This window comes from Ranitomeya variabilis, chromosome 7, assembly GCF_051348905.1.
Source record: "Ranitomeya variabilis isolate aRanVar5 chromosome 7, aRanVar5.hap1, whole genome shotgun sequence".
NCBI lineage: Eukaryota > Metazoa > Chordata > Amphibia > Anura > Dendrobatidae > Ranitomeya > Ranitomeya variabilis.
In genome coordinates this window covers 26,096,602-26,109,817 of record NC_135238.1, presented here as the reverse complement: position 1 = coordinate 26,109,817, position 13,216 = coordinate 26,096,602, and the positions used below count along the sequence as shown (strand labels likewise).

The window sequence follows — 13,216 nt, the reverse complement described above, 5'->3', positions numbered from 1 at the left end:
ATTCTCGGTGCACATGATGTCACCCATTTTGGTCCATTTTCCCAAACTGGTGAAAACAGGGAACACATAGAGACATAATCGATGCCAACGTTATACATGTATGGCATAGACATAGACGAGGAGGACGAGCGAGGATATATTACTGCACCAGTCGTTCATCATTGGCTACATTTCCCTTTGTTATTATTTGTGGAAATTTCCAGCCTTGTATAATTGTTACCGATTACAAAAACATGACTAAATGCGATGTGCCAGCGGGCGACAGGAAAGGGTTAATCCAAGCGTCTGGGAGTCTCGCCCACCATCCTGTACTTCCACCAATAAGCTGAAGGACTGGAGAGAAGCAGAGAGCAAAAGAGACAGAGAGAGACAGAGTCAGGGAACTCGCAGAAGAAGGAGAACAGCAGAGAGGAGCTAAGAAGAAGAGGAAGCCTTGGAAAGAGAATCGGAGAACAGAGGAAGCACAAAGACCAGAAAAGACCCTGGGAGACTGATTCTGTAAGACACATCCAGATCAATAGATGACAAGCAGGTGATGAGCTGCAGGTAGAAAGCAAGAGAGAAGCTGTAAGGTTGTGAGCTGGTATCCGAGACATCTCCTTCACAATAGAGGGGAATCTGCTTCTTCCGAATTCCATTGACGAAGAACCCAGTACTCTACTGCCTTTGGAGACTGAGAATAGTGGGGAAGAGGCCTTATTTTTTCCCACCCAAAAGACTATGACTGTGTGTAAGTCTAACTCTTTGTCATGCCTGCAGGCTGCCAAGCCAGGCCAGCCGCCTCCGCCTGCAGGTGAGGCAGCCACAGACTCAACGGCCACCCTCAACAAACTGGCATTGGCCACAGGTGGTGCAGAAAAGTCCTGGCATCGCTGCATCTTCCCCTTTGGGGCTGTGGCATTGGTGATTGGCATTGCTGCCACATGCATTACTTTCAAATTTCGGGGGCCCCATATGGACATAGCCAAGGCGGTGTCAGTGGCGGCACTAGCTGCAGGCGCAGCATTGTTGGTGGCAGCCTTTTTGTGCTGGAGGTCCCGGCGGGAACGACAAAGAAGAAGGAGAGCGGAGGCAGAAGCAGAGGAACAGGGGGGACTGTAACTGGATTTCTTTTATTTTTTATGCAGCAGGGTCAAACGGTACTCTGTCCTGTGGCAGACACCCGGAGAAAGACTCTTCACAAAATTTGGGGGAGCAGAGTACTGAATGACTTCAGAGGAATGCTTGTCTTATACCCGCAGTGCCCATTAACGTGTGTATTCACTGTCACAGAAGGTGGGTGGCATGGTGACTTTCATTGATATCTTACAAATAATGTCAGAAACATGATTATGTCAACATTATCCAAACCGACAACGTGAATAATTTCTGTTTTCGGTGCTCATTATTGTTGTTAGTGGCCATGTTTGACCGACTCTCTCCGAAATGAAATAATCACCCATGGTATAAGCTTAACCCACCAGAGCCTGCACCACCAACCTTAACCTCCGCCCTATAGAACATATCATGAATCCCCCTCAACATCATGTAACATGGATAATGTTCACACCACCCACATTTCTGATATAATCCCTAGTATTTCGAGCCAGAGTAGTCCATAAATTGTGGTTAATCATATGCATGTTACGGACAAACCTATCTTCTCACATCATATCATTGCTTTTTTTTTTGTTAAGGCTCTTGGGTCACCAACATTTCAAAACCTTCTGGAGAAGAGTGAATATGCTGCTTTTAGGGCGAACGTGGGTTGTGCTGCAAACTGTGAGTGCCTTATTGCCCTTCGAAGGATGCTGCCCGTTTTCTCCACCATCTGTAAAGGAAAAGAACTCGGACTAATGTTGTTTTGCTCTGCGGGATCTCCAGCTTTCTCAGAAGTGGCCTTAATAATCTCTTACCCATTTGACTAAGTGTTTCTGTGTTTCTTCATGTGGCACTTAAGAAGGAAACGTTGACAATCCTCTTGCTGATCACAGATCGGTGACTTTGGCTACCTGGAGGACAATACGACTGATGTCATCATTCTGTCCTATGAATGCAAACTACAAATATCCGGGATGGTCTATCTTCTGTGAGGGAAAAGTCCCTCATCTTATAAATTGTTATGTGTTTTAGCTGATGTTGCCTGATTTTTGTTGTGTGCCCATTATAGAATTTATATGTGTGGAGTGGGCACCTCACTAGATTATTCGATAAAGTTCGTAAATCAGCAAAAGCCTTTTTACGATAATGTCCTACTTGTATACTGAACCATACAAAGACTTAAAGGGGCACTTAACCTAAAGTATAAAGTCTATCGGACCACCGCTTAGAAGAGGAGGTGCTCATATACTCCTTACCTATGTATGCTAAGGATTCTAGAGGTTGTCAGTTGGGTATAGTAGTAAGGCAGACATTTTTATATACTTCCTGCCAGCCAGCCATCTAAATTGTATGGGGGTTTCCTAACTTTCCACCAATGGTAAATGTTGGCTGATAAAAGATCAGACATGTTGGATTTTAACATGCCCAATCCATTCGTTTTCAGGGAAGATTAGCCATTGCCAGAAGCAGCTGGCAGCGACTTACCCCATTAATAATACATGCACATTCAGCCAAGTGTGCATGTGCATGGGAGGTCGCTAGAGACAGCTGTCAGCCAAAAGCTATCGCTCCCGACGTGTTTCCTTGCAAAATGAAGTTAAAAATTGTTAAAAGACCACAACGGCACAATGGTCTCTGGCCGCAGCGTGTGAACGCAGCAGATATCTTTACAGGACCCCTGCACCTGCGTGTCCATCGCATAACAAGGATTAATTTTCATACTCTAAAAGCAAACCAATCACTGAGGGCAATCAAAGATTTTGACAATTTTGCTAAATTATTCCAAAATGCAGATTACCAAATTGCAGGCTGGAAGCACACATGCCGTTTTTTTTCTATAGTTTTGATTCTGCTTTTTTGATCCAAAGCCGGAGGTGGATCCAGCCGGAAGGAGAATTATACGTCCTTCCTTTTTATTTCCAATTTCTTTGGAATCCACTATTGGCTTTGGCTCAAAAACTGCACGTGTACTTCCAGCCTAAAGCATTTTCTTCCACTTCTTGGCACTATATATGATAGATAGGGCTGCCTATTGTTTGGACACCTCTCCTCCATTCATTTTTTTTTTTAACCATTAACTGATTTTTTTTTTCTTTCATTTATCTCATTATCTGTTCTCTGCCAATTAACTCTCTGCATACTACATTAAATACAACAGATTTGTGAGATTAAACAGCACATTAGCAGCATTGAGATACATAATTAAAAGAGATAAGTCCACTCTGCTTTTTAGTAAATAACCGTATTCTTCATGAAATAACAGTTCTGGATCACCTCTTCTTAGAACTCTGTGTTGTTCTGTTTCTCTATAATTCCTCCTGGAAAAGTATGAAAAAGTTGACAATTAGGAGTTACCATTACCCTTGTCATAGGGGTGTGTCCCTGTATGGCTACACTGATTGGACAGTGTCGGAGTGTGCAGGGACGCGCCCTAAACTTGTAACAACCAGTTACTAATTGATTAATTAATTTATAATAACACAGGATACAATTATAAGAAAAGATGTCCCCTAATTGTTATTTTATGGGGAATACAATGATTTCCAAAAACTAAAATGTTAGAAGAGGCGACAATTTCTTGAAATTAGTTTGATGCATAATAGGAACGTTGGACTATTCTATTTTTCTTAAATAATATTTAACCACTTACTTTTTTTTATTATTATAGGGAGAAGTCTACCCCTTCAATATCTTATACAAAAAAATGATTTATGTCTATAGATTCTATGCAGACTTATTTGTATCCATGGTAACAGACTACAAACAAACCCTTTGTAGTCTGATCCTGCCATGTCACTCCTTTCTGTCTGTCCTATACGTTGCAGGGGTCTTTTTTTATTTGCTTGGGAACAAACACATCAGTAGAAAAAAATGGATGCAGCTAGGATGACACCTGAGAATAAAAACGGTGTGTTTCTAAAATTCACTTAGATCCAATTTTTTTTTTAACTGAAGCAAAAAGGAAGCAAATCGCAACCATTTCAATTGGCAGCCGTGTTTCACGGATCCCCATTGACATGTTTGGCCGAGTCTGATCCACCAACACGACTCGGAATAGGACCTGCTGTTAGTCTCACGGATCTCAAGCTCAGATCCATGATTTTCATGGATGTGTGTATCGATCCATAAAACTTTGTGTCCGCTATGGGTCTCCTATGGTTGAGGTCTAATAGATGCACTGAGGTCAATAACGTTTGACAGCTTGAAGGAGTTGTCCAGGAGTAGATAAAAAGGTCTGACGTTTCCAGAAACGGCGCCACTCTTGTTCACAGACGGTATCTGGTATTGCAGCATCAAATGAGTAGTGCAATGCCTATGAACACTAGTTACATTTTTAATTTTCTAATTCTAGAAATCTAATCTTATACCCCCAGCCTCGGTGAACATCTAATTAATCTTTTATAATATCTGGAATCCTATAGCCGCCTTCCAAAGTGGATGAGTCAGATGCACAGACAAATAAGTTCTTGACGGGAATACATCAAGTAAGTGAATGAATCAGCTCACAAGTCAATGGTAAATAACGACAGACTGCTCGGATCAACAAGAGCAGATGCCACTGGGCCTGTCGGAAGGACATTATCAGCTCTACCTTCAGAAAAACACGGATGTAGAACATTGGGCATTGCTATACTTTTATGCCATGTTAGCGCTAGTGTCACATATCTACCAAAAGATGGTTCGGCCAGCAGTCTAATGTGTTTGGGGGCCCATGTCGGAGGACTTAAAGGGGTTTTCCCATGGACAAAGCTCATTTTAATCAATAGATCTTGGAATAATAATAATTTCCACAATTGGATGTGTTTTAAAAAAATGCTCCTGTGCTGAGATAATCTTATAAATGTGCCGCTGCTGTGTACTGTGTAATGGCTGTGTCTGACCGTGCAGGAACATGGTCTGATCGTACCACAACTCCTGGGCGAGGGGGGCAAAAGAGTATACAGACATTACAGCAGAGGATCGCAGATAATTCCTGCTTTGAGGTTAAACATTTTTTAAAAACAGGCAGGGAAATGCTTTATCCCACCAAAAGAATCAGCTGTGATTCCATACTGTTCTGTCTGTATCGTCTCTTGTTTCCTCCCCTGCGCAGGAGCTGTGGTATGATCAGACCATGCTCCTGTAGGGTCAGACACAGCCATTACACAGTACACAGCAGGGGCACATTTATAAAATTATCTCGGCACAGGAACATTTTTTTAAACCACATCCGTTTGTGGAAATTATTATTATTCCAAGATGTATAAATTAACTTTAAAATGAACTTTGTTTGTGGGAAAACCCCTTTAAGGATTCGATATGTCTGATTTCAGAATGATGATCCTTTTGTTCTCTAAGACTTAAGCCGCCACCAAAAATGTCTGCTTGCAGCTCTCCCATAGAAAGCACAGGACCCTCGGCAGAGCGAGCACTTCCGTGATGGCAGTCAGGCGAGATAGCCAACCGCCATCTAAAGTGTATGGGGTCCTTTGCAGAAAGTCTTCCATTAGGATCTATTTATCTATTTACTTCAGTGGTAAAAATAACCGAAAAGCAAGTTGCCATTTTATATTGTCAACGGATAGAGTGATATAGAAACTATTTTATTCTTGCTGCCAGGATGACGAATATGGATGAGCCCTGGCGACATTACACGGCCGTCAAACATCACATTTGTCAAGAGTCCCATTTTTTTCTGAAAATGTATTGATAACTGACACTCAGAACTGATAGGTTTATCAAAAGTGGGTATTTTAGGGGAGTGTAGGGATTTAACATGGAAGCTATTATTAAAGGAGGTGTCTGATTAATGATGCTCAAACAGCGGATTCTGCCAGTGGAAGCCGAGGACAGCCGGGCATTGAAGTGAAATTACATGGCGGCCCTTCAACTGAATGACCATCGATATTATAATGGGAAAAATTGGGGTTTAGAAGGGGGTCTCAAGCATTGGGTATAATGACAAGCATTGTCTTCATAAGACATCCCCTTTAATCTGACAATATACAAATACTCTGGTGTTCGGGGCAACAGATTTAATAGGGATCATGTGGCAAAGTCACACGGCCTCTATAGAAGGCACAGTTTTCATCTCATCACTACAATGGTGACTGACATGCCGGTTGCTAAGGATACACTCCTTAGCAACCAAACTCTTTCCAGGGCTGAGTTACTGTGTCTCGTAAACTAGGCCTCAAAGCGACTTTCTCATTTACTTCAAGAAGGGACATTCCCTTGTAAAACGGAGGTGGAGACTCAAAAACGGAGGTGGAGACTCAAAAACGGAGGTGGAGACTCAAATGTTCCCTCATTTTTTGTTTATTCAGTTGTTGGTAAGTATGAAGGCAGCACGTCCATAGCGACCAGTCCCGATGACTGAAGTCTTCAGTACAGCCCAGACATCATTGACAGCTTAGAATCCGCCATATTTTCTCTACGTCTTCTGTCTGCAATCACCATATTAGTTTTACTAAATAACGGCAGAGTTCTTGTGATTTTTACTCCTCATGGTTTTTAAGATGTCTGACTGCAGTAATTCAACATGAACCTTCAGAAAAATAAGAAAAAATTGTTCTAAACAAATGAGGATCCAATTAAAGGATGGCAAACACAGATCTCCATATACTGTACAACAAGTGATCAGACGATCGCAGGTTCAAGTGTCCTATGGGGACTAAAAACAGCAAGAAAAAGAAGAAAAGTCAGGTTTGATTCGCACCCCTTTAAAAACATAAAAACAATCAGTTTCTGCATATCTGTAAAAGTCAGATTTATCAAAATACAAATGTATCCAACTCTTAAAGAATAAAGAAAAGCTAGAAATACCATTTAAAATAAATAAATAAATATATATATATATATATATATATATATATATATATATGTACCCTAAAATGGTACAGCACAACGCCAAAAAGAAAAAACAAACAAAAAACAACCACTTACACAGCTCCATTAATGAAAAAAATAAAGAAGAAAGTTTCAGAAAATGGTAAGATATTTGTAAAAAAAAAAAAAAAAATCGTACTGACCTGAAGAATCTTGTCACCAGGTCATTTTTACCGTTAGATGAACGCCGTAAAAATGAAATAATGGTGACATTGAATTTATTGCACTGCAATTTTATTCTTGTATCCATTGCATTGTATGAAAAAAAAAACTAAATGGCATTATTCAAAATGTCAACTCATCGTGCAAAAATAAACAGAAATGACTGCATTGTCAAAAAAATATAAAAAAGTATGACTCTTGGGAGAAGGGGAGGAAAAAACAAAAATGGTGTGCGATGGGAAGGGGGTAATACACGGGTACATTATCCCAAAAATGTACGTTAATGAAGACTTGGCTGGAATCCTTCTATGTGGTGACCTAATTGCATTATATCACTGATTATATAGATTTTATTAATAGATATTTCCAGACTTTAGTAGCAGCTTTTCGGTTTTCTTTTACAGGGTCACGACTTAGTAAGTCCCTGACCAGATACATTCCCAGGGGGATTAACAACATCGAATTCTGGGAATATAAGACATCGCGTCTTGGAAGTTTAAACCTTTAACCTAGATAGTCAGGATCTTCTCTGTGAATGGCTGCTGTCCACGTATGTGTCTCCGACATTGACTAATTCAGAGAATAATTGCCCATGCGGCCTCGATTCCTGGGATTATGTTTGTCCTTGATGTAAGACATATCAGCTATATTTATCCAAGGACTCTTAAATTTAAAGAATCAGGGAAATCTTACCAGGTCCGAATGCGGAGACTATAGGACCTTGTTATAAGACCACCACTAAATGGTACCCCATACCATCTTCTCATGACCCAACCCTGAAGAATCCCAGGTCTGTCCAGATATCAGTGCTTAGGTTGTACCTCCATCTTGGATCAATGTACACAGTCATCTATGCCACCAAGAAGTAAAAATAGGATCAATTATGGAAATTGGTGGCACCATAAAGCCGGACATGTAGATTCCCAGAGAAGGGTCAGACATGTATAGGTTCTTTTCAGATGTAGCATTCACAAAGTTCTCTACAGTCGGTGTAATCTGAGTAGCGGCACTTTTGTAAATGCCTCATTTTACAATTTACCTCTTCGCTAGGTCAGGCGTAATTGTGTTCTGCAGTTTTGCTGTTCACCAGCGGCTGATTAAGAAGGATTTGTATTGTCGCTGTGTCTTTCTGCACAGAACATTACTTCCTCTCAGCAGTGGAAATACGTGAAGGCAGAAGGGTTAATAAACCAATTCTTGCAGGGCTTCGAAAAGGCAGATCTTCATTAATTTTACATTTGACGGGCCAAAGATAGATACCGAGCCCCCACCGACAGTATTATGGTGAGAAGAGGCAGTAGACGTGCCATCAGTATACTTAGCTGACCATTCATTATCGAACGTGCTCATTTTTTGTTTTGGGTGATTGTCTTTTTTTTTTACATTTTTTCTGCCTAATTATCTATTTTGTAGCTTTATTAAGATCTTTTCCACTTTTCTTTGGTCATCAATTAGCCAGTTCCAGATGTTCCAGATCCAGGTGCACATGACCGTTGTCTTTGGTCATCAGTTAGCCAGTTACAGATGTTCCAGATCCAGGTGCACGCGACCGTTGTCTTTGGTCATCAATTAGCCAGTTCCAGATCCAGGTGCACACGACCGTTGTCTTTGGTCATCAATTAGCCAGTTCCAGATGTTCCAGATCCAGGTGCACACGACCGTTGTCTTTGGTCATCAATTAGCCAGTTCCAGATGTTCCAGATCCAGGTGCGCACGACCGTTGTCTTTGGTCATCAATTAGCCAGTTCCAGATGTTCCAGATCCAGGTGCACACGACCGTTGTCTTTGGTCATCAATTAGCCAGTTCCAGATGTTCCAGATCCAGGTGCACACGACCGTTGTCTGTGGTCATCAATTAGCCAGTTCCAGATGTTCCAGATCCAGGTGCACACGACCGTTGTCTTTCCATCCGAGAAAAACAGTCCGATTATGCTGATCAGACTCTGATCAAAGTTTTATCAGACTGGCATCAGTTTTTCTCTGAGATGGAGAGAAAAAAAGAAGTTTCTCCACCTTCTCCAGTCAGTCCTTGAAAATCGGACCGCACTCCGATGTCATCCGAGTGAAGATCGATGTTTTCCACGGACCTATAGACTTGCATTGCCGATTTTGATCAGACACTTGCATCAGGATCGGACATGTCACCACTTTTTTCCTTGGACCAATCCCACTCCCATACCACTATTAGAAGAAGCAAAACCAAAATGGCAGACCAAAATTATGTAAGTAAGACTTTGATATGAGAGACACCTCTAATTTAAGTATTAACACCAACATAAGGAGCATTGGTAGCTCTAGCACAATATTATAGGGGAAGCCTGTAACTGGTCCTACAAGACCACCCTAGACGATTCATATCCCTTTTAAAAACCCTGCATTTCCCTGCCGCTGCCCCCTAACCATGCTGAGCCTGGTCCTGCCCATGGATCCATATAATATACCATCACGGCCTCAGCATCTGGCTCCCGGCTAGTTATAGTGCACGAGAATGATGTGATTTGTGCAGAATACAGATGACGGTAGCAGCAATCAAATCATGTCCATGAGCTACATCTGTTTTATAATCCGGCCCGGCCGAGGGTCATCATCACCTATTTAGAAATAGACTTTTGGAAATGACCCTTGATGCAACCTCTGTTCTGAGCCATGAACACAAACGGAGCCCTTCTGTCAGTGAAGAGCATTCTGTGCTCCATTTTCTATCGAGTTGCTGAAAATCATATTCCAGGAAAAAAAAAACCCATTACGTGTTGTCAACTCGCTTCACACCAAATGCAGGTGCTAGCTTCCCGTAGACGAGGTGAAGGTGAAGGCATGGGTGAGGAATGATCCACTATGTGTTACGGAGTCGATAGAAGCTAGTGTGTGATGATGTGGAGAAAAGACAGAAGAAAAGGAGGAAGAGAAGAAAGGGCGAGAGGAGGGCGGTGGAAGACACCCCAGATCTTTTTAGGCACCAGTCATAGACATAACAGACATTTTTGATGGAACTGTCCAGAATTTTCATAAACAATCCTTTCAAATTTGTGCATGTCCTGTCCAAAAGTTTGGGTTTAGGTTAAACCAGACCAAATATGGGTGTTCCCATCTAGTTTTAGATGTTCCTGGGGACAAGTCATAAGTATCTTGAGTTTACCAACATTGGTATGTATTCCTAGACTTCATTAGTTTCAATGATGTACATAGACAGGAATTGGAGCAAGGGTCCCCAGTTTTGGGTTGGTCTCAACCGCTTTACTACTGGGTGGTAAGACCTTTGTTGAACTTCATCACTAACAAGCAAAGTTGGGAAACGGGGCCAATGGTCAAAGGCAATAGAGGGGAAACATGCCAAGCTTATCAGGTCTGGGTACTAAATTCCTGCACCATAATTGGGGGTCCCTTTTTTTAAGACACCCCATTTTTCTCAGGGAATCTCCAAAAACATTCTGGTGGAATAAAGTTCCCCCATAAAGATCAGACTAACAACAGACTTATTTGCCGATATTGATGGTTTTGGCCGACACTCTAATGTGTATGAGGATGCCAGCCAGTCGAGGAAAATGCCCATTGGGCATGTCAAGATTTTGAACAATAAATCACTTTGTTCTCTCTTAGATCACCCGCCAGCAGAGATGTCTGGAAACAGATTTCTCAAAAAGAACACGAGCGCTTTGTCTGAGTGAGTGCTGTTGTGTCTGGGAGAGACGGCTGTCGGTCGAACACTCGGCCAAAGTATCGTTAGGTCAACAGCCATCTAACGTGTATGGGGGGCTTAAGCAAACCTGATCCCTACTGAATACTGTGAAGGCACCTATTGTCTTTCTGATCAGGCAAGGGATGAATCTTTAAAGGAAATCTATCACATTGTTTATAAAGTCCAATCTACGGGCAGCAGGTCATAGAGCAGGAGAACCTGAGCGGATTGATATATAGGTTAATGGGAAATAGTTCAGTGTAAATATGTTTATTTTTATATTTCACACATAGGTGTCCAGTAGGTGGTTCTACTGATTGACTAAGCCCGCCCACTGGACGCCTAAGCTCAGAATAAGCAGGAAATTAAATGAATGAATTACAAGTTATACTGAATCTTTTCTCACAAACCCATATATCAATCTGCTCAACTCGTCCTGCTCTATAACTTGCTGCCCACGGATCGGACTGCAGATTTAACATAAAAGGTTCCATTTTGGACATACATATATGAACATAGGTTCTCCTTAGTGGGCGATTTGTTAAAGATGTACACTCCGCATATGGACAGGATTTTTCCTGTGAATTATCGCTTTAAATTAACCTGAAATATTTCCCCGGCTGGCTGAGCATAGGATAAAAATATCACTTTCAGTCACAATCATTTTTCATTCATGGTGTTAAACTCTTTCAAGTCAGCGGCTCTGCAGTGCAGCAATAGCGTCGCTGGCGTGGAGCGGAGCCGATGACTCACACATGTATACATGTGTATATACATTTATTTATACGGCGTCCTGCAGTCTACACAAAGCCTTAAATTACTGAACAATATAATGGAGAGAAAACATCAGCGGCGCCCTTCCATCAGCAATTGCGAAACACCAGGTAGCAAGCGCTAAGATTAGGAAATTAAATTTTACAGATGACATATTTAGCAACATGCGCACTTAAAGGGACAATTCACATTGGACAATTCCCTTTATTTGATATATATTTTATTTTTGTATTTTTAGTTCAAGGTTTCCTACAGCTGTGAACCCCAGGGATCAGTTATAATTTCCATATAAGTCTGGCAATAAGTGCTCAATTTTCCTACAGCACCCCCACAGGAGAAAGCAAGCATTACACTTTATGAAAATCAAGAGAGTAATCATGTAATGTGCTTTTCTTTAAATCTATTTTAGGATATGTTAAATATTTTTAAAATTATTAAGAAAATTGCATAAATAGCAATTCCGTAATATAAAGTTATCACTATCTAATCCTTTAACCTCAGAGAGAGCTGCAAGTTCCCTGTAGTTGTCATTAAGACCCCCATGAATAGACTGCAGGCATATATAAAACGCTCTGATTTATGCCATTAAAGGGGACCACTTTCTACAATAACAATAGTAAGTTCGCTTTTTTATAGAGTTAAATTCATCAAGGTTAATGGCACATGAATAAAATGACAGATACAAATTGTTTGTTGAACTCAAAGAGCAACGTGCAGCATGTCTCTACATGTCCTGTATGGTCCGATGGTTAAAAAACAAACCCAGGAGGCGCAAAAATGCCAAGGCAATAATATCCACTAACTTGGATGCTTTAAAGGGAACCTGTCAAATTACTCAAGGAGCCAAAAATGCCTGCAGAATCTTACAGAACAGGCACTGAACACATCGACATATAGGTTTGTGGGAAAAGACTGAGTATAATTCAATCTGTTCCTTCTTAAGAGTCCAGTGGGCGGTTCTAGTCACTGATCAGGACCGCCCACTAGACTCCTAAGACTAGAATGAGCGTGAATTCCATTGAATAGAACACATATTATAGTGAATAATTTTGTGCGAACCTATAATCATTCTGCTCTACATGTGAGCTACCCTTGCTCAGGTCTACCCCCAATGTCTGCGGCATCATAATTGATGTCACATACATGAGAAGACTGACGCACACTTTCGCTGAGAGCCACTGAGCCTCGGACTACCCATGCATGTGACATCACTTAGAACGACACATAGATTAGGACGACTCCTTTTACATTAAGGGGAAAATGTAATCAGAAATGACCTATTGTTTAAATCAGGTTTTTATGTGAAATGTTTTTTTTAAATGCTTGATGATAATTTTTATTTTTGATATTACTATCTATATTTTAAATAAAAGCAAAATAAAACAATGGCTACTAAGTCTAATATTAAACTCCTACTTACTGTTCTTCACTTCGACAGTAGCAGCACTGCACAGACTCAGACCCTATTCGTTAGTATTGAAGTATAAACTTGGTCTACTCTAATTTAGGAAAATGTCACTGTGAAAGAAGGAGGAGGTGAGCTTTGATATCTCCTATTGTGAATGGTGGATCCTGTGTTATCTACTGTATATAGAGGTGTTATCAGTCATTGTACAGGAGGAGGAGGTGAGCTGTGACATCACCTATTGTGAATGG

At 41.1% G+C, this 13,216-nt stretch overlaps 1 long non-coding RNA gene across 1 annotated transcript; it reads left to right on the top strand.

Moving 5' to 3' along the window:
- Nucleotides 1-283: 283 nt before the first annotated feature.
- LOC143785627 (uncharacterized) lies at nt 284-2,212 on the top strand. Its single transcript, XR_013218029.1, has 2 exons — nt 284-1,275; nt 1,677-2,212. It is a non-coding gene; the product is annotated as an uncharacterized LOC143785627 (long non-coding RNA).
- Nucleotides 2,213-13,216: the final 11,004 nt, after the last annotated feature.